The sequence below is a fragment of the Equus caballus genome, chromosome X (assembly GCF_041296265.1).
Source record: "Equus caballus isolate H_3958 breed thoroughbred chromosome X, TB-T2T, whole genome shotgun sequence".
Classification (NCBI taxonomy): Eukaryota; Metazoa; Chordata; class Mammalia; order Perissodactyla; family Equidae; genus Equus; species Equus caballus.
Window position 1 is genome coordinate 41,374,511 of NC_091715.1, and position 22,876 is coordinate 41,397,386.

At 42.1% G+C, this 22,876-nt stretch overlaps 1 protein-coding gene and 1 non-coding gene across 5 annotated transcripts in view; one reads left to right on the plus strand and one right to left on the minus strand.

Moving 5' to 3' along the window:
* SHROOM4 (shroom family member 4) overlaps window positions 1–22,876 on the minus strand; it is a 208,012-nt gene that overhangs the window by 44,130 nt on the left and 141,006 nt on the right. Inside the window, exon 1 of one of the 4 annotated variants that reach the window (XR_011435059.1) lies at window positions 3,196–3,616. The exons of 2 other annotated variants lie outside the window; for them this stretch is intronic. The gene's annotated coding sequence lies outside the window, so the exon portion shown is untranslated. Of the gene's footprint in view, window positions 1–3,195; window positions 3,625–22,876 lie in introns of those variants that run through there. One more of the 4 variants, XM_014728850.3, reaches the window with a different exon arrangement.
* LOC111771685 (U6 spliceosomal RNA) lies at window positions 9,617–9,718 on the plus strand. Its single transcript, XR_002805613.1, has one exon. It is a non-coding gene; the product is annotated as a U6 spliceosomal RNA (small nuclear RNA).

Genomic DNA, 22,876 nt, shown 5'->3' on the forward strand with positions numbered 1-22,876 from the left:
AGACATGAATGACAGAGTAAGAGAGACAGATGATGAATAAGTAGATGACAGAGAGAGATAGATAATAGCTTATTTACTAATTTATTTAGTCATTTACTGTGGCAGACTCCATACTAGATGCTGAGGGCGCAGAGGTGACTAAGATAAGGGTCCCTGTTTTCAACAAGCTTGTTACATAGTAGGATAAATCAGCTGTCTACCTCCTAGGAGCAGTAGTGGACAGACTCAGGCTGGATTCCATCCCAGCTAGGAATGCCCCTCACCCCAGCGGAAACACAGAAAATCCCAGCAGTGCAAGGTTCTAGAGGGCTAAGGCCTAAAAAGGTAGTCCTGAAGAGAACGGCGTTGCTGGGAAAAACCTGGGGTAGAATGGTAACAGGCCAGGCACAGACAAGGAGGTGTAAGAGGAAGAACAGGGGAAGCTGCTTGTCAAAGGTCAGGAACCAGAGCCACAGGTCAGCAGCAGTGGCTAAGATTTATGGGAAGGAAAGCCAGGTGAGGCCCCCACTTCTAACCACATTATTCTGTTATGGATTTCAGAGGGCCCAGCAGGGACGCTGAAGGCATGAGAAAGCCTTGGGGGTGTGTAACTGCTCCAGAGTCTCACACACAAAGCCATGATGTTAGAAATATCTCCAGCTGCTGTTACCCGGTAGTCTTCAACAACTATTTATAAAACCTCTCGCAGAAGTACTATGTACTACTACGCACTGTGCCATGTGTATCTACTATATACTATGCTTCTAGGCACTGAAGATACAGTACAGAACAGGGTATGTCTCTTATTTTGGGCCCTTCTTCTACATCCAGGATTCCTGAAGTTCTCCTGAGCCCAGGGTTTAAAATGTGAGCAGTCAGTGTTGATACCACCTTCTCCCCAACTGTCCAATCCTTCACTGAGTTCTGCTGAGTTTTCTTTTATGATATGTCTCTGGCTTTGCCTCTCTCTCTCCATTCTCAGTGAAACTATTTCACATAATTGCAGTTCTCCTCCACAGAATCCATCACCAACACTTCCTATTCTAGTCCAAGCCCTTAACATTCTATGTCCAAAATACTGCATCAGTATGCCAGCCAGTGTCCCCTTGTTCCACCTCCAGTCACTGCTTTTAGACCATATCATGTCAAACACCAATTGAATTGTGGCACTCTCCTATTCAAGAATATTCACTGGCTCCCTATTTCTTACCCTGTCCTGCATCAAATGTAAGCTGGATTAGACCTTCAAAGCCCTCTATAAGCTATCTTTATCCGCCAGCCCAGTCTCTCACATCTCTGCTCCAATCACACACTGCAACCAGCTTTGTGCCTTTGCTATTAGTTTTCCAGTAGAATCTAGCACAGGCTCTGGAGTTGGCCCACTTTGGTGCGAATCCCAGCTTGACCACTCATTAGCCCTGCTGCTTTAGACAGGTGACTTCTCAGAGCTCTAGTTGCCATAGCAGTAAAATGGGGATAATAGTACCTAATTAATGGGGTTGTAAAGATCAAAAGAGATAATGCATATCAATTGCTTAGAACAGGGTCTGGTAAGTCCTCAACCAATTTTACATATTGCTATGACTGTTTCCTCTGCCTGGAATGCCCCCTGCCATTTCGTTAATCTAAATCCCACCTGTTCTTCAAGGTACTGCTCAAGTACCATCTCCTCCAGGGAGCTTGTCTTTAGTAATCCAGTCCTCACAATTTAGCCCATAATAATATGATGTTTTTTATTGCTCACCATCATTTCATGTATGTTAGTCTCATCCTGTGAACTATACCAAGCCAGTAGGCAATGAGACAAAAACGAGTCAGACAGATCTAGGTTCACATCCTAACTCTACCACTTTGGATGTGTGATTCTAGGCAAGCCACTTAACCCATCCGAGCTTTGGTTTTCTTATCTGAAAAAGGGAACAATAATCCTTACTTGGCTAGGTTATTGTGGGGATTAGAGATAATATTCCCAAAGCACCTGGGCCGCAGCTTGATGCACAACAAGTGGTCAATAAATAGTAGGTACAACAATAGGGGTCATCAGCTCAGACTTGTCCTTCTTGATGGTTCAAGAGTACTCCCACTGGGATTTGTCCATCCATTATCAAGGTTCTGCTACACCACCTCCTTGCCACACTTTGAAAGGTAGCTTACAAAGGCCCCTACTCTCTCTAGGGTTTCTCCAGGAGTAAGAAACAATCCCAAAGGAGACAGAAGCAAGGCAGTAGGGGTTTTGGGACCACTGGGAGAAAACCACAAGCTGGGGGGAGGAAATTCCCAGCAGAAGAACTGCAGCCAGAGCTGGAGCCTTCTCGCCCTAGTTTTGGAAAGGAGAGGAAACTATCTACAGAGTCTAATACTTGGTCTATTATTATTCTGAAGAGCCCTAGACTTGGAGTCAGTCACACTTACATTCCAATTCTAGCTGTGTGACCTTGGGAAAGTCACTTCTCCGGGTTGTAGATTCTTTATCTGTAAAGTGGGGAAGATAACCATCCCTCACTCAAGAATTATAGTCTGGATTAAACACAGTCCCATGTGTGAAATCACTTAGCATAGTGCCTGACATACAATAAATGTTTAAAAAATAACAAGGACCATTCATTGAATACTTAAGATATGCCAGGCACTAAACACTTTGCATGCATTAGCTGATTCAATCCTCACTCTAACCTTTGCTATTATTATCCCCACCTTACAGATGAAGAAACAGAGACACAGAAAGCTGAACTGCTTTGCCAAGAGCATACAGCTAGTAACCAGCAGTTGAGAATGAGGCTCACATCCTCCAGCCCTTTCTAGGATACCACATGACCCCTCCTTCCAAAGAAGGATCTGTCTCAAAAAGCTTGTATATCCAAGGCTTCTCCTAGCCATTCCCTCAAGAAGCAGTCAGAAAAGGAAAGTGTCAGTAGTCCTAGAGTTTACACCATCCCCTCTTTAGGCATTATGGAAATGGGATGAGGAGAAATAAGCAGAGAGGTAAGAAAATACCAACCATCAACCATCAGCTCCAGGCCTAACTGTGGAGATAACTCCAGTGCCTGCCCTTTCTCTTAAGGCTGGCTCCAGTACCATCACTAAACACACATCCTATCATTCATTACCCCAAAATTCCTTTCTTAGGAAGCAAAAAGAAAGTAATATTGAGGAAAGAAAGAAGAAGGGGGAAGAGGGGCAGCGGCCACGGCAGTCATGGCTACCAGTAGTACCTACCATGAAAGTTGCCCAGGGTGAGGAGATAGCTTAGGAGGAAGCTGGGTATTCAGCCAGCTCAGATGCCCATCAACAACCCCTCCAGCCAGCCCCCAGGGCTTCCTCTGCAGGCTGGATCCTCCTTTAGCTGAGACCCATCTGCCTTCCTCTTAAGACTTCCTGAGATGAGGGGCCATCAGCCCAAGCTCCTGAGTGTGATCCAAGGGACTCAGGTACAGTCAGCTCCCGGTTCCAAGAACAGAAAGGAGTAGCACTGAAGGCAAGTTATGGCCATCAACCTAGTTGGGCCTAGATGTGTCCACAGCCTTTGGGAATGAAAACCAGTATCAAGAGCTGGGTAGGAGTGAAGACGCTGCTCCAGAAACCAGTCAGCACCCTGGTGGCAAAGGAAAGGATGAAAGGCAATTCCAGCAGAATAAACAGCCCCCCCTGTGCCCTACTGCAGCCTTCTCTGAGCCCTGGCCCGCCCCCTTCCACAGCTCAGAGGCCAATAAGGAAGCTGGGCCCCCAGCCACTGCTAGAACGCAGGAAAGGAGCAAGGAAATGATGTTTGGGAAAGATAAAGTGGGTGTCTAAAAAGAATTTTTAAAAATACACGTAAGTGAGAGAGAAAAATACCCCAGACACATACACTTAAAAGAATTCCTGTGCTTCCTGGACTGAGTTGACCCCACCCAGCCATCTCCGCAGGTCCTCTGGGCCCCAGAAAAGGAAACTCCAGATCAGCCCGGCCTAGCAGCCTCCAGGTCCAGAAAAGCAAGCAGCACTACAGCTGATTTTACATGGTTGGGGGCAAGTGACCCAGAGATTTTCTAAAGTGAAGATCCTGCTGAGATATAAGAGACTCATAAACCATTCTGGGCTATATTTACAGGGTCAGTGCTTCCTATGGGCACCTGAGTAGACCCAAAGAAAACTCCATCTCACACCAGAGACTCCAACTTCAGAACACTGGTGCTTGGAGTCATCATCACCAGCTCTGCCATGAATACACTCTGACCTCTGGCAACTTACTCCCCTTCTCTGAGCTTCTGTTTCCTCTCTGCAAAATTAAAACATGGGATTTCATTGTGACAAACAGCACTTCCAGCTATAGCAATGTTATGTTGCAAAACTCTTAGGCTCCAGGCTAGGGCTTCAAATGATGTCCTGACTGACCTGTGCAATAGCTAGATCCCAGAGCAGCCCCACATGAACTTTCTGCACACCCTAAGCCCAAGCTCAGGCATCAGAATTTACTTTCTCTTGGGGATTTAGAGCTGGGGTTTTCCCTTCATAACACTCCTGATCCTCACTCTAGTTTCTCTTGGCCTCTGGTCCCAAATCCAACAATTTCTGGCCCCTGAGAGGGCTTATGCGAGCTCCTTCAAGACAAAAAGTATGCTAGAGCCTGTCCTCTTTGGGAAAATCATGCTTGGAGGCCCCTTCCTCTCTCTTCCCTCTGTACCTCCCAGGAAAGTCTGGGTCGACTTTTGTCTATTCCACAAAAGGCAGGTGCCATTCAAAGAAGCCCATAGGCCCTCCTTTGGTAGTTGGAATTACTGTATCGGGAAAGTTTGCGGATTTTGTGGGCACACAGATCTGGCTTGGAGTCTCAGCTTGACTACTCACTAGTTGTTTGGCCTTGGGCATGTCACAGAGCCTCAATTTCCTCAACTGCAGGCATTCAATAAATGGTATCTGTTATTAATGTTATCCTCTACCCAGAATAATAATAGGCAAGGTACCGTTAGCAGCAAGAAAAATAACTTCCTCAATCCAAATGAAGATGAAAGAGAAAGGAGTAGTTAACGAAAGGTTCAAAAGCCAAACCTAGTACTCTAGAGCAGAGCTTCTCAAACGTCAGTGGGCATACTAATCACCTGGTGATCTTGTTAAAATGCAGATTTTGATTCAGTAGGTCTAGAGTGGGCTCCAGATTCTGACTTTCTAACAAGCTGTGAGTGATGCCAATGCCGCTGGTGTAATAACCACACTTTGACAATACACTAGGGAATACAATACTATTAGCAGGACACTAGAGAACAACTCCTGGTCCAAAAAAGCATCAGGATAAACAGTCTCTTTTCATGTCATTATCCAGGCCTGGGTGTCCAGTCTTCCCTAATCTTCTCATTGCCAAGTGCCTTCCTCTTTCCATTCAGTAACCCAGCCCATAAAAGTGCTTTCCTGATGAAGTTTGCTGTTCCCCACTTCTTAACAAAATAAGGAGAAATGAGTCTGATAGCAGTCTGTCCCTGTAAGTGGCCAGGTAAGGCTGAGGAAATTATGACCAGAAGTGCAAGCATGTTCATGGGACTGCCTGGGGTAGGGTGGTGGGGTGGGTATGAGTTGATTAGTCACTAGATGAGGTGATATGATAGGCAAGTGGGCACAGACAGCATTTACTCAAGAAACCCTTGGGCAAAGGAAGATAAGAGAGGAACACGAGCAGTTTGGTCAGTTTGGCATTTCGGAAAGAGGCTGGAAGTAAAGGAGACATTCTCTCACTTAGCAGAGCTGAGTTCCAGATAACATGACCAAGTATAACCTCCTATGTTCGGGGGAAGGTAGAGATGACTGCTTCTGTTCCAAGCACTCAGAGGATAAGAACTTGGCATGGGTGCAGAGGACAGTGGGCACATGCAGGCAGAAGTGGTGGATAAGCCAGAAGATGGCTCCCAGAAGAGTCCTTGTAAAGACTGTTGTGAGAAGCAAGGGAAGGGAGGTGGACCAATTCTGGAAGGAGTCAATCTCTAGCTGCCCTAGTGAACTGTCACCCCAATCTTCTGACAGCACTACCCGTCTCTGAGTCTGGCTCCCAGCAGAGCCCTCGAGATACTTGGAGGGGGGCAGGTAGGGAAGAAGTAGAAAGAGAACCATGGCTCTGCCCCAACCCAGGGCAAGAAGGAAAATATGGCCCCTGTTGCTTGGGGTTGTGCTTACTCTGAGGTCTGGGCCATACCCCACTGCAGGCTCTTTCCTCTTTTGAAAGTGTTTAGATAAGGAGAAACACAAAAGAGTGGGCTTGATTAGGTCTGTTTACTTTCTGTGGCTCTTCCAGCCTCCCCCCAAACAGTACTTTCCACCTGCCCCACATGAACGAGTCCAAGCTCATTCAGCAGGAAGGGAAGCCCGCACACAGGCCGGGGGACAGAACAATGCATAGTTTGTTTATCTGACAGAAGAGGGGAAAAGCTGCTTGATCACCATGGAGGGATACAGAGCTATGAAGGCCCACTCACACCCCACTATTAGCTGGGGGACTTTCTAGCCTGGTGATCTGGAGACTTCCTTATTACAGACCCAACCAAGGGGAAATATGTATGTGTACGTGTATATGTGTGTCCTTGTATGTCTGTGCATGTGTATGTGTGTATATATGTGTGTATGTCTATATGTGTGTGCATCTCCGTGTATGTATGTATTTTTTTTAAAGAGAATTTTTAGGACAATGCTTTCTTGTCAGTCTGGGAAAGTTACAATCTGGGTCATCCAAGATATGGGTACTTGAAGGGCTTTTGGTACCTAGTTCTGCCTCGCCACTTCCCCACCTTTTCCATCTCCCCTCATCTCTCCGAATAGCCAGGTCAAGTTCTTTCATATAAATCTCCTGGATCCCCCACTCCACCTTCCATCTCAGGATCCATTCCTGGCTAAAGGGAGCATCAGGATAGTTAATAAGAAAGGAAGGCAACGTTGGGGTGGAAATAAAGACTCCCCCAAATGCTGTGGTGTGTGTCAGGGGATGCCTTTTGGCTTTCCAAGTAGACAGCTGTAACTTCATCTGGTTAGGCCTTTACATTTGACTTTCTGTTTTCATTTTTCCATTTTCACATTGGAATCTTTAAAACATGGGGACACCTCTTTTTCTAAAGAAGGTCGGAAGAAGGCAACCATATGAATGACACAGGAAAGCTCTGCAAATATTAGGGGCTAGAAAAATGCTTAGTAGTTTAGAAACACAGTACTTGGAATCCTCTTTCAGAGTTGGCTGGGGAGCATATTCTAGTTTTTCTATGTATAGTCTGATAAAACATATCCATCATAAGATTGTTTCTTGTCAATGATCTCAAAGGCAAGGAAATGAATGGTGCATGTTCCACAGCTCCCAAAAGCAAGGGGAGCAAGTCAAGAATCTGAATAATGAAACAGGGCTTTTTTCTCTTTCCTGCATATACAAAAGCTAAGGGTGAGATCCCAGAGGGCTGAGGGAGACTTCAGAGGAGCACACAGGGAAAACGACAAGTTCACAGAGCACCATCCATTGAGTTAGCTTCTGCTATGATTCCCAATTTCCTAAACCAACACCCAGAGTGATAAAGAAGGTGGAGGATGTTTGTCCTCCAGCTCTGGTTTCTATCAGTAATATTTGTAGCATCCCTTAGGGAAGGAGGTTACGGGAATAATACAAGATTTCCGCTCTTGTCTCTTTAAGCCAAATATCTCCTTCAGCTCAAACTCAGTATTGGAGATACTACTTTTCAGGGGAATAATGGAATCCCCAAAGTCAAGTCTCAAAGCCCTTAGAATTACTTCTGGCCACTCCCTGAGTCCTCTCTACTACTAAAGACATAAAGCCCTAGGACAACAGCCAACAATAGCAAGGATCCCAATAGAACCAAGAATACCTATTCACTACTCTGCTTTGAGCAAACATGACAATGAGGAAGGGCCAATGCTCAGAAGAGCTGGAGCACAGCGAGAAAGGTGGACAGTAGCAGGGGATGAGGTTGAGGAAGTACCAAGGCCAGGTTATAGAGTTTTCAAAGGCCAACGTAAGAAGTTTGCATTTTATTCTCAGTGCAGTGGGACGCTACTGGAGGCTGTTAAGCAGGGGACTACCATGATCTAAGTTTTATAAAGATCTCACTTGGCTGATGGATTTAGGCAGGTGAAGAGTAGAAGCCAGGAAATCAGTTTAAAAGGCTCTTATAGGTAGGAGATAATGGTGTTTTGTTCTAGGGAGGAAGCAGTGGGCGTGAAGAAGTAGAGCTCACAGTATTTGTTGATGGACTGAATGTGGAGTGAGGGAAAACGAAGAATAAGCCAGGACTTTTGGTCATCTGGCTTCTGTACCTTCTTAGCACAGAATTCACTCCTGAAACTGAGTCATCAGTAGTTCTAAAAAAAAAAAATGATTGGCAGTCTTCACCATTCTTTTATTCAAGCATTTATGGAGCTCCTATCTACATTTATGGTGCTTGGAGTGGTACTACGGAACATGCCAAAACAAAGAAGATATAATGCCGTGCTCAAGGAATTTACAGTGTGATGGAGGGTGAATAAAAATGCCTAAGTAACCACTAAACAGGGCAGGCTGTCGTGTCATAAAGGAAATGCTAACAAAATGAGAGTTAAAAAAAGGAGAAAGCACAGCTAGGTGAATCAAGGAAGACTTCACAGAGCCTCTGAGCTAGTTTTTGAAGATTCAGTATGATTTCAAGTGGAGGAGACTGGAGGGGAGGCCATGCCAGGTTTTGCATTAACAAGAGTGGGAAAAGCAGGAATATGCTGAAGGAAGGACACACAATTTCTACAAGATACACAGAAAGTAAAATTAGAATGATATAAGAACATGGTGGGCCTTACGTGTCAGGGTAAAGCATTTACTTTACATAATCCAAGAAGCAAGAGAGAGGCTTTGGAGGTTCCAGGACAGGAGAGCGACATGGTAAAAACAGTATGTTAGGAAGGTTATTCTCACAGAGGATGAATTACACGGATAAGTACTGAAAGCACAGAGAAGTGAGTAGGCTAGCACAATAGACACAATAAAAGTTAAAACTAGAGCAATGACTGTGGGGATGGAGCAGAAGGGAAGGATGCGAAAAGGGAAATAAGAGACAGAACCAGCAAGGTACAGCTACTAATTAAACATGAAGGAGAGAGAGGAGTTAAGATGACTGTGAAGCACCTGGGAGAATGGTGGTATCACTAATCTAGATAGGGAAGTCAAGAGCGGGAGCTGGCTTCAGGAGACATGAGTTTGATTTTAGATGTGAGTTTATTTGTTATGCTGTCAAATTATGTAGACAGGCACGCCCAGCAAGTAGCTTGACATCTGGGCTAGGGTGCGAGAAAGAGGTTAGGGCAGGTTATAGACATGTGGTCATTATCCACGGAGAGGAGGCAGCCGAGGCTGTTGCAGTGGATATGACTGCCCACGGTAAATGTGTACTACAGGAAAGAGGGTGGATGACAGATCTCTACAGAATAGTTATTGCTCAGATGGGAGAGGAAAAAGAGCTAATCAAAGAGACAAAACAATAAAATGCCATTTTTAATGATATTGGCAATATATTTTTTTAACTAAGTGTCAGCAAGGTTGCAGGGAAATAGGCATTCTTATACATTGCTAGGTGGGAATGGATATAGGTACACAGTTGCTAGAGGGAAATTTGCCATATGTCATCAAGAGACACAAAAATGTTCCTACTGTGCTTACTTCAGCCAACATATACTAAAATTGGAACAATACAGAGAATTAGCATGGCTCACGCACACAGGTGACAGGCAAATTTGTGAAGTGCTCCATATTTTTTCTGGAATTAGACAGTGGTAACAGTCGCACAACCTTGTGAATATACTAAAAACCACTGAATTACACACTTGAAAGTAACGGATTTTACGGTATATGAATTATATCTGTTTGAAAAAATGTTCCTACCCTTTGATCCAGTCTTTCCACTCCTAGGATTTTATCCTAAGAGAGCAATTAGAGATGCACACATTGCTTTATGTACATGAAGTGTCATCCACTGCAGGGTTATTTATAATGGTAAAATTCGGAATATCCTAACTGTCCTACATTTAGGAAGAGTTAGATGAAGTATAGTGTATCTACATGAAAGAATAATAGTCTGCCATTGAAAACTGTGTTTTTGAAGATGACTTAATGATCCTGGAAAAGGCTCACAATATAACGGTAAATGAAAAAAAGCAGTATACAAACCTCACACAGTACCAGCCCAATTCAAAAAATATATATGCATATACACATATATTCATATACAAGCGTAGACATATTAAAAGGCTGGATGCAAATGCACTAATATCTTACCAGCAGGTATTTATCTCTGTGTGGCAGAATTAAGGGTCATTTTTATTTTTTACACTTTTTAAAAATTTGAAAATTTTCTACACTACACACGTATTACTTTTTTTTTTTGAGGAAGATTAGCTCGGAGCTAACTACTGCCAATCCTCCTCTTTTTGCTGAGGAGGATGGGCCCTGAGCTAACATCCGTGCCCATCTTCCTCTGCTTTATACATGGGATGCCCACCACAGCATGGCCTTTGCCAAGCGGTGCCATGTCCGCACCCGGGATGCGAACCGGCAAACCCCGGGCCGCCAGGAAGTGGAACATGTGAACTTAACCGCTGCACCACTGGGCTGGCCCCACATGTATTACTTTTGAATGAGAAAGTTTCCAAAGAAAAAGGACATCATGCTATATGGACATACCATTTACCCTGGCAACTGTCTAATATAACTATCTGACTCATTCCTCTTAGGAATCTGAAATTATACTTGTAATTCCACTTAACTATTTCAAATAACTGGATTTTACCCTCAGGGAAATCAGCCTAGAGTCCATCAACCTAGCAAAATGCTTTCCCCAACAAATGGTTTGCTGCTTGGCAGTGGGTTCCCCTGTTTATTCCACTAATTAAAAAAAAATACTCCATCTGAGAGTTTTCTACTCCAGTGTTAGCACTGGGAGTTGTTCTTTACTGTGAGAGGTGGCCAGGGCTGGAAGAACAAGGAGCAAGTTGAGGGGAGACCAGGAAGAGGAAAAGGGAGGTCAAGTCATGGTCAGCATCAAGGCCATGCTCAATGGGTTGAAAAAAATTGCTAATCAGGGCCATCTTGGCTTTGTTTTCTTCCCAGGTGCCTGATGGACTTAGTGGGACAAAGATGGGTGGAGAGGTGACAAGGCACAGGAAAATCTGGTGTGTGTGTGTGGGGGGGGTGGCAGCAAGTACCATTTGAGACGCCATCTAACTGCTATTATTTGTATACCATATTTACAGTTCACAAAGCACTTTCATAGACACCATTCCATTTACTCCTTACAACAACCTTATAAACTCCTCTTTAGAAAACAAACTCAGGCTCAGAGAGGTGAAGTAAATCACATAAGGATTGAACCCAAGTTCTTTACTTCTATATTCCTGTGTTTTTTTTTCCCCCAAAACAGTGATTCTCATAGTTTGTTCTACAGATAAGCATCAGCATCACCTGGGAACTTGTTAGAAACTAAATTCTGGGGGCCTACTCCAGAACTTCTGAATCAGAAACTCTGGGAGTGGGGCCCAGCAATCTGAATTGTAATAAGCCCTCCAAGTGATTCTTATACATGCTCAAGTTTAGACCCATCACTCTAAAGAATGTTACCATACATTTTAAAATGGATTTTCAAATGGCTTCTTTAAAATACTGGCTGCTGCTGCTTTGACTTATGTGGTATTGTCTTCCAAGGCAGTCTGGGAGTCTCCCTTCAACTGTCAGTGGCTATGTGCATAATAGAGGGCAGCTGCTTGAATCAAATTTGGGTTCCAGCCACAGGAATATACGACTTCCTGGTCAGGAAGGTCCCGGAATCAAGAGGGCAATTCCCAGGTCACAGCTTCACTTGTTGCGGGCAGATACAAGCTGGTGAGCAGCTGCCATATATCTACCTCCCCTTCTGAAGTTTCTCTTCGTAAAGTCTTTCACATGGTTTCACATGTTCTGCATGAGCCCCCGGGAAATCCCCTGACCTCATGTATTTACATTTACAAACCTCTATTTCATCAAGCTTTTCATTTCTTCAGTTTTCAGTTGGGTTTTTTAAAGCATTTTGAAATAACAATTTAGGAAAACAATACAGCAAGTGAAGTGAAATTATTTTCCTTCTGGAGAACATGGACACCCCTACTCTCGCCTCCCAAACCACTCCCTACCCAATTTCCTCACTGCAGATAACTGTTCTCTCTCTCTCTCTCTCACACACACACACACACACACACACACACACACACACTCAATCAAACATATTCCTTCTCCTTGGGATGGAGAACAAACAAATCAGTTATTTTTTTGAAAATTGGACTTGACCTAAATTGGATTTTATATTTTGTCAAGGTGATGTTTGTAAAATGGAAATAAAACCCGTACACGGATATAGATTTAATTTGAAAGTGCTAAAGCCAAAAGACAGAATCACGGAATGAAAATTATAAAGTATTCAAAATTCTAGCAGGGAACGCAATTTGCTGTATTTCTCCTTCTACACAGGTACTAGCATTGAATTCATTTATTTATTTATTCATTGATTGATTCAATCATTCATTAGTTATTGAGAGCCAAGCAAGAACTGTTCAAGGTGCTGGGGACAAAGCAATGAACAAAACAGACAAGACCTCAGTCCTCATGGGGCTCAACTCAATAAATATAATCTGTTGGGCGGTGATAAGTGCTATGAAGACAGAGAAAGCAGGGTAAGGGGTAGACTGACTGACAGGGGTGTGTGGGGCCAATGCTATTTTAGAGAGTGTGGTCAGGGAAGGCTTCTGTTAGGAGGTGATATTTGAGCAGTGACCTAAATGAAGTCAGGGAAGGAGCTAGGCAAATATCTGAGAGGAGAATGTTCTAGGCAGAGAAATCAGCAAGGGCAATGGTCCTGAGACACGATCAGCTTGCCACAGTCCAAGAATAGTATGAAAGCCAATGAAGCTGGAGTGGAATGAGCAAGACAAAGAGGGGTAGGAAATGAGGTTGGGGAAGGAGCCAGGGGCTGAGTAGGTCATTGTAAGGACTCTAGATTTAATTCTAAGAGTGATGGGAGTAAACCCTGTGTCTACCATGTGTCTAACAGGTGCCAAGGAGTCTAAAAAGTCTGCACTATGATCTTTGCCCTCAAGAAGCTTTCAATCTGTCCATTTGGTAAAATAAGCCAGAATTACAGGAGACTTGAGAAGGCCTGGGGATTCTTGCTGTCTCATGTCTACTTGTTCCTAATCTTAATGAGCCACCTTTAGTAGAAAAGAGCTCCTAAGAAGGAAAAGGCTTGCCTCCTATGCCAATTTGAGAAGATTCTCCTGCCTTATATTTTAGGTACTTTTATCTCAAAAACATTTACAATGTTTACTATGTGTTATAAATATTAAAACATTTAATACACATAACAACCCTGTGAGGCAGGTGCCACTATTGTCATCCCCATTTTTCAGAGGGGAAAACCAGAGACTTGGAGAGGTTGAGTAACCTGCCCAAGGTCACAGAACTAAAAAGCCACAGAGATGGTATTCAAACCCAGGCAGCCTGGCTCCAGAGCCTATGTTCTTAACCACTATTCTAATCTGCCTTGCCTACAGATAGAGATAGAAGGATGAGGAGAGGGGCATGATGAATTTAAAATTGAAAATAAAAGGGAAAGTCTCCCAGATGTCCTGGGCAACCAAGAAGAGTGCTGGGGGCATATGGGAGACCTGGGGAAAAGACCCTGAGCTAGTCATGGGGGAGAGCAGGCGAAGCATGCTGCGGATACTGCATCCATGTTGGGGGTCCACAAGGAGTGTGAATGCACAGCATTCAGGCAGGACTGCTTTGATACTGGAGACATTTCCTGTGGAAGGCTGAGAGACCATGGAACTTTAGGGTATCCTGACCTGCCCAGTACAGAATACATAATGACTAATAGCCTGCAGCCAGAGAAATCTGCGTAGAGGAGGTCATGCCTGAGGTCTGGTCTTGAAGGAAGGGTAGGAATTGGCCCAGATGAAAGGTACTACTGCTGAAGGAATAGAACGTAAAAATCATGGAAATGTGAGGAAAAAATGGTGCCCTGAGGGTAGGATGTATGAGAAGGGGTGGTGGGAGATAAGGTTAGAGGGGCAGACTGGGCCAGCACACAGAAGATCTAGGTTGCCATGCTAATGAGTTTGGACTTTTCTCACAGGCACTGGGGAGCCAGTGAAGGATTTTAAGCACAAGAGTAGCATGACCAGATCTGTATTTTGGAAAGGTGTATCTATCGGCATTTTGTAGGTAGAAAAGAGGCAGGTGGACCAGGTAGGAAATGAATGTTATAGTCCGAGTGATCTATGATTCAGGGATAGAGGGGATAGAGTGGAGAGGCAGATTTGAGAATTGTCTTGTCTAGGAGGCAGAACCAATAAGTCTTGGTGCCTGACTAGACAGATGTGAGGGGTAAAGAAGAGGAAGGAGTCCAGAGTGTCTGCTAGATTTCTCACTTCAATAAATGATTCAGCCTGTCACCAATACCAGCAGAAGAAGAGTAGGGAGGGGAATTAGTCTAATTTTGGCCAAGTTGATTTTTAAATATTTCTGATATTTTTTAAAACAATATTTGCAGAAGGCAAACCATTCAAATAGTACAAAGGCACATACAATGAGAAATAAGTCCCCCACACTCCAGGGGAAACCACCAGTAACAGTTTCTTGTTTATCCCTGAGCAGCAGTATGGCATAGTGTTAAGAACATAAACTCTTGGAACAGACTGTCTGGATCTCAATTCACCATTGCTAGCTGTGTGGCTTTGGCTTAGTTATTTAACATCTCTATCTCACTCCTATTACCTGTAAAATGGGAATTATAACAATAGAACACAAAAAAGTGTACTAGAATATGGTTCAGAACCTTGCTGTTTGTGCTTATACATCTTGGAGATAATTTTGCATCTGTGTACTTTTTCACAAAATTTTTTTTTTTGAGGAAGACTGGCCCTGAGCGAACATCTGTGCCCATCTTCCTCTACTTTATATGTGGGACGCCTACCACAGCATGGCTTTTGCCAAGCAGTGCCATGTCCGCACCTGGGATCCGAACCGGCGAACCCCGGGCCGCCGAGAAGCGGAATGTGTGCACCTAACCGCTGCACCACCGGGCCAGCCCCTTTCACAAATTTTTAATAACTGCCTAATATTGCACTGTGTGAATTTTTTCATAGTTTATTTAACCTTTACCCAATTAATGAATACTGAGGTTGATTCTAAGTTTTGCTAACACAAATAAGGCTGGAATGAATATCTTTGTATGTCTTCACACACATACATGATTATATCTGTTAGATAAATTTCTACAGGTGGAATTCTGGTTCACAGAGTATGCGAATGTTTAATTGTGATAAAGTCTCCTGGAATCCAAAGAGATTATGCTAATATGCACTTCTACCAACAATGTATTAGAACAAAGCTTTTCAAACTTTCATGTACAAACAAATCACCTGGAGATCTCATTAAAATGCAGATTCTGATTTAGTAGGTCTGGGTTGGGGCTGCATTTCTAACAAGCTCTGGGTTGATGTAGATATTGCTGGTCCAAGGATCACACTTTCAGTAGCAAAGTATATAGTAAGGTATAAGAGTGTTTCTCCAAGTTTGCCAAAAATAAACGTACATTAAACGCTCTGATTTTTGCCACTATGATAGGTGAAAGCTGTATCTTAAGGTGAGAGTTGTTGCTTAAGTTAATCTATATTTCTTTAATTATGGGTGTTGAGCATCGTATCATTTATTTTCATAAGCCAACTTTCTTTTCCTCTGGACTGCCTGTTTAGGTCCTTTTTTCCTCATTTATAATGGTTTGTTAGTATTTTCCTTAGTGATTCTCAATCTCAAGAATTCTTTATATATAAAGCCACATGCCACATCAGATACAAAATGTTCTCAGTTTTTCGTCTTTGCATTTTGTTTATGTACTGTTGTGGTGCTATAAATTTTAACTTTTGTGTAGTCAAATTTAACAGTTTTCTCCTTTATGGCTTCCTCTGTGTCTTGCTTAGAAAGGCCTTTAATATTTGAAGATAAAATCATATATTAAAAATCATATACTAAACTATGTCTTTGGATCAATTTCTAGACTTAAATATGGTCTATTGATCTGTCTATTCATGTGCTAGTACCAAACTGTTTTAATTACCATAGTTTTATAATATGTTACAACAGGACTGGTCCCTTTCTCCCTTATTACTCTCCTTTTTCAGATGTTTCCTGACTAATCGTACGGATTTATATTTCCATGTGCATTTTAGAATCAGCTTGGGTGTGCTGGATTATGATGTGCCTGGGATACAGCTTGGTGGAGAAGTGTAGCATGCAGTTGAAAATGATAATCTGGAATTCAGAAGTGTAGTCTTCTCTGGATATAGTTATCTATAGATAATTATCAGCAGTACCTGAAACCTCTCAAGAAAAGTTCATGGAATGAGAAAGACAGTCTGAGACACAGCACTAGGTTAGTGGTTCTCAAAGCTCAGTCTTCAGACCAGAAGCACCAGCATTACCTGAGAATGTCTTGGGCCCTGACTGGATCAGAAACTCTAGGGGGAGGAGGGCAGCAATATGTTCTTTAACAAATCCTTCAGGGGATTCTAACGCACACTCAAGTTTGAGGACCACTGTTCTAGGGCATAGCAGTAGTTCAGAGAAAAACTAAGGAAACAGAGCTGAAAATAAGCAGTAGAAAGAAAACCAGGAGAGAAAGATGTTTAATAATCAAAGAGAGGAAATTTCCAGAAATAAGTGTTCAACAGGGCTAATACTTATTAAGCAACAACTATTTCCAAAGAGCTTTATACATATCATTTACTCATATAATTCTATAAGGCAGTTAGCATTATCCCAATCTGACAGATGAGGAAATTGTGATTAAGTACATCGCTAAAAGTCAGCCAGTTGACATGTGATTTGACACTAGTGCTATTATATACCAATGACTACGTTTCTTCTACTGTACTACACTGCTGAAAATATGCTATTGAAAAACTTCCCACTGGAAAAGGAGAAGGAACAAAGCTTCTTGATTCTTTTTCGATCTGGAGGACACTAATTCATCTTGGAACTATACAGAGAAGAGTGTCGTGGAAGTGGCAGAAGCCAGACTGCAGTGAAGAAATGGGAGGGAGAAAATGGAGACAATGAGTGTAAGAATACTTTTCAAGAGCCTAAGAAGTTTGGCTGTGAAGGAAAAGAGATTGGCAGTTGGAGGAGGATGGAAGTTAAGGGCAGATGATGTTTTTAGGATGAAGTGACCACCAGAAGATATTTATGTGTCATTAAGACTAGTTTAGATTAAAAATAACGTTCTATGGGTCTAGGACAATTTCTGGTCCTGATCTCTCTCACCTAAGCACCATATCATTTTTACCTACGCTCTACAACTGCCAGTTGAACTTCTACGTATCCCATCAATCACCTCAAACTAAAGACAAGACAAAAGAAAAACCAAACAAACGTCGACACCAAGCCTAGCTCTCCCTAATTTATCTTTTTGTTTTGTCTTGTTTATTTGTTTGTTTTAAATCATTAAACGTCTGACTGCTTCAAACCTTTAACCATTGTTTACTTCTCCTCTTCTTCAGCCTGTATACTGAATCAGTCACCAATTCCTGGCTTTGGATTATCTCCTCCATTAACTCGTTCTGTCTGTTCTTACTGTCACTACTCAACATAAGCAATCACGTCACATGGCCTCGCCACATCCAGTCTAACTCACACCAACTTCCCACAAACACCGATTTCATTCTTACTCACCTACTTGCAATCCTGCAGTGGCTCCCCATTGCCTACGGGGTAAAGTTTGCTTTTCTAGGCCTTCTATTGATTGTTAAAATTGCCTCTCACTGATCCCCTACTTAAATCCTAAGTTAGATGGACTTCCTTAATGTTCCCAAAACCTACATTTCTCTCCATCCTCTCTTTATGCCTTCCCACACACCATTTAGGAATTGGGCCATGCCCCCCCGCTTTTTTGCAAGCTCCTTGTGATGTTCTTCCTGTTTTCATAATCACTTGCTGATGGTATCACTCATTTTGACAATCATCTACTTCCTTGCTCAAGTGTTTTATCTATACATGTCTTATCTCCGTCCACTAGAGTTCGGGGCTAGAGCATACTCCTGCTGTGATCGCACCACATTGTTTAACATATTGCTATGTATATGCCAAGGACTCAAACTAAACAAATATTTATTAAATCAATGAAATTGTATTCTGAGAACTTGCTATTTAGAGACATTTTGTGAATTAATGTTTAGAAAATGCCTACTTTCTTTTCAACTTTCAAACGCCATATTAAAAACAATACACATTCACTGGCTATATACCCAGCATCAGGTACTGTTCTAGGCACTTTCTCAGGAAGTACCTATTTAATCCTTACCAGATCCCTGTCAGGTGGGAATTACTACCCTGAATTACCCATAAAGACAAGACTATGAGATGGTTAAAGATTTGCCCAGTATTTCTACTGAGTACTCAGACTCTGCAATTAAAAACCCCAAGTCCTTGGGGTCCGGACCCATGGCCGAGTGGTTAAGTTTGCACACTCCGCTTCGGTGGCCAGGGTTTCGCTGGTTCGGATCCTGGGTGCAGACACAGCACTGCTCGTCAGGCCGTGTTGAGGCGGCGTCCCACATACCACAACTAGAAGGACCCACAACTAAAATATACAACTATGTACTGGGGGGACTTGGGGAGAAAAAGCAGGGAAAAAAAAAGAAGATTGGCAACAGTTGTTAGCTCAGGTGCCAATCTTAAAAAAACCCCAAAAAACCCCAAGTCCATTACTCTATCCACCAAAACACAGATTCCTTTCTTTCATTTTTATTTTTTAATAAAATAAAGTCCCATGGTTCTTAGTTGAATTATAAACATTATTTTTCTATGGTCTTGATGTAAGAAAAATTCTGATTAACAAAATAGATAAATAATAAATGTATTTATATCTCAAGTTTAGTGTCTAATTACAGTTATTATGGATAATGAGAGAAAGTGCCTTTGTGTTTCTGAAGTAAACTTGTGCCACAATGCAAAGGGAGATGAGCTGTAGCAGGGTGCTGTATTAACATTCATAATTATGCATCTTATGTTCCAAAAATGAATTGTTGTTTGACAGAAAGGAGAAATGACCATAGTAAGAATTATGGCAAAAACACATAAGGTTCATCAACACATAATCGACTTACAAATATGCACATTTTAGATTTTTCTTTTATTGGTGTTTATGATTTATTATTTAGAAATACTGTAAACTAACCTACCAGAATATGTTTCCCTATTAAAGATGCCTTAAATGAAAACACACACACATAAAGTGCATTATTTTTTTATGACATGTAGATATGTCACTTAAGGGAGATTTTGCTCCACAAACGCAATAATCTATACTTAATGAGGTATCACCTTCTTCAGTGATCCTTGGTCTAAAACACAGTCACAGACACAGACACGCACACACACACACACACACACACTTTGGGGGCAATTTAAATCTATTGGGAGAAGAAGACTAGATTAAAACTCTTTTCAGTATCTCCTAATGCAGGCTTTATTAAACACAGCACTCCTCAAAGAAACAGGAGGAATGCAGAATACAAATGACAACATTTTCCTGCTGACTGAGACTGGCCCAGCTTCAGATCGGAAAAGATGCCTTCAATCAACAAATGGCTATAGGATGTCTTTTTATTTATTTATTTATTCAATTTTTTTTTAAGATTTTTAAATTTTATTTATTTTTTTTGAGGAAGATTAGCCCTAAGCTAACTGCTGCCAATCCTCCTCCTTTTGCCGAGGAAGACTGGCCCTGAGCTACATCCATGCCCATCTTCCTCTACTTTATATGTGGGACACCTACCACAGCATGGCTTGCCAAGCAGTGCCATGTCTGCACCCGGGATCCGGATCCGAACCGGAGAACCCCGGGCCACTGAAGCGGAAGGTGTGCACTTAACTGCTGCGCTACCGGGCTGGCCCTGCTATTGGATGTCTTAATGTAAGAAGCCAACAACCATCAGTTTAGTTGCAAACAGACTCACACCTAGAACCTTAACTCTCACCCTATCCAAGAGCCAATTAACTCAGTTTATTCTTCTGTTGAGACTAGCAAGCATTCCAGGTCAAGGCAAAGCTAAAGCCTGTGTGACTCAGAAAGACTTAGTTATCCTCTCAGACCAATTTACACTTTTTTTTGCTTTGGGCTTTACTGGGGTGCAAGGTTACTACTGAGGATAACACTCACAGGGTGAGGTAAGGGAGAAAGCACGCACAGCCTAAGGATTTTTAAAGTCATAGAGGGATTTCTTGAAGATCTCAATGAAAATATTCAATTTAATGCCTCTGAAAACATTACTGAAACAGAAGCAAAGTAGGTAGTAGGTAGGAACCAACTGAGGTATTACAGAGAGCAAACTATATATGGAGACAGACAGCCCTGGCTATGACACAGTAGACATGCCAGTTACTGAATTTCTTTGTACCTCAATCTCCTCATCTGAGATATGGGGATATATTTATCCCTATACCTCATAAGAGAGCTGTGATGATTAAATGACATGATACACTTGAGAGCTGCTAGCACTGTGTCTGACCCATAGTAAGTGCTAGAATAGAAGGACAGAACTAACATTTACAGAGTATCTATTAAATCTGAAACTAATCATGCTTCTGGCTGAACCTCTTCAAACATAGGTGGAAAGGCACTTTGGAGGAACCCTCCCGCCTGAATCCAAATCCCTAAGGAGAACTCAGTTCATCCCTTACTGGTCTTAACATTTTCAAACCAACTATTGGGTAGAGGGCTGATACAGCACTATCTCAGTGAGCTGTAGAAGTATGATAGTCCCAATGACAGGAATTCCCCCAAACTTGATTGTAGATACAGGGAAAAAAGATGGGTTATGGAGTCACACACAGAGACTAGATTTGAATCCCAGCTCTGACACTTACTAACTATGTGGCTTTAGACAACTAACATGTCCATTCTGAGTCTTGGTTTCCTCACATAATACATACTTTTTAGAACTGTGGTAAGAATTCAATAGATGTAAGGAGTTATCAATATTATATTCTCATGATCACATGAAATCTCAGGCCAAGGAAGCTACACAGATCCTGGGATAAATACACAGTCAACACAGAGCTACTTTTCCTGTCCAGCTGTGGCAAACCAATGGCCACTGCAAGTGTTTACCCTGATGAGCAATAAGGAGGGAAGAAGAAATTCTTTTTACTGTGGCATGAAAAGGGGCTTCTAGCAATTCTTCCTGTTTTTGGAGATTCATCATAATAGTGATCCTGAATCACATATAAGAGATCAGTCTTATTCCCCATCACTTCACGAGTGCCCTCTCCCACTCATCCTTAAACTTTTCTTTATTAAATCTTAAGCTTCTCCCAAGAAGTATAGAGTAGGAAACAATCACACATGCACACACACACACACACACACACACACACACAGAAAAATTTTCTCATCTCACACAAAATTCATGAACCAAAACTAGTTTTTAAGTTTTGTTCAAAATGTCCATTCTGTTGGAAAGGCGACTGGTACTTTAAGAAATCTATTCCTGAAGTGCACAGGGGGACAACCTCAGGTAAGCAACTTCCATTGTGTGTAAATTTCTATCAAACAAATTTTATGAATGAGAGAAAGAAAAGAGTAGGTAATATTCTGCTATTTCCCTTAGAGAGAAAACCTACCCTGTGTAACTTCTCAAAGACTATCCAAAGGCATATATTAACTTTATACTTAACAAAATTGAGGGATATTCTGCACCCTCATCATAGGGAAAGAAAGGAAGAATATATCTTTGCATTAGGAGCCAGAGACACAATCATTTTTAGCTGAACAAGGATGCCAGAACGGCCAACCAATGCTTTCCCTTTGATTAGCTGGAAAGCAATCAATACATTCTTGATAAATTGGAGCTTTCACTCAAAATAGAAACTGACCCGAAGTCCAGAAAGCTGTCAGTTCAGAGATAAATCCCAAGAAGGGAACGTGACACTTGCACTAAGATCCAGGCTGGCATACTCATCAAGACCCAAGTTAAAGACTGGGACTTGAAGAAATTGTTAAGTAATAAGGACTGGTGAGGCATACCGACCATCTTCAGGATTCACATGGTTCTTTCATCAGCTAAAAGAAGCACCTTTGGTGCTTAAGGGTTGTTTAATTTAGCTGTTTTAATAAAGACATTGGGTTTTTAAAAAGACTTTTCTTAGTGCAGTTTTAGATTCACAGCAAAATCGAGAGGAAGGTACAGAGATTTCCCGTATACCCCCTGCCCCCACAGACTCATAGCCTCCACCATTATCTGCACCCCCCACCAAGTGCTACATTTGATGAACCTACATTGACACATCAGAATCACCCACAGTCTATAGTTTACACTAGGGTTCACTCTCGGTGTTGTACATTCTTTGGGTTTGGACAAATGTATAATGACATGTATTCACCATTAGAGTACTATACAGAATAGTTTTACTGCCCTAAAAATCCTCTGTGCTTCACTTTTTCATCCCTCTCTCTCTCCCTCCCTCCTTCCTAATTCTTGGCAACCACTGATCCTTTTACTGTCTCCATACTTTTGCCTTTTCCAGAATGTCATAAAGTTGGAATCATATAGCGTGTAGCCTTTTCAGATCAGCTTCTTTCACTTGCTAATATGCATTTAAGGTTCCTCCATGTCTTTTCATGACTTGATAGCTCATTTCTATTTAATGCTGAATAATACTCCATTGTCTGGATGTATCGGTTTATTTATCCATTCACCTACCAAAGGACATCTTGATTGCTTCCAAGTTGTGGCAATTATGAATAAAGCTGCTATAAACATCTGTGTGCATGTTTTTGTGTGGACATAAGTTTTTAACTCCTTTGGGTAAATACCAAGGAGTGCAATTGCT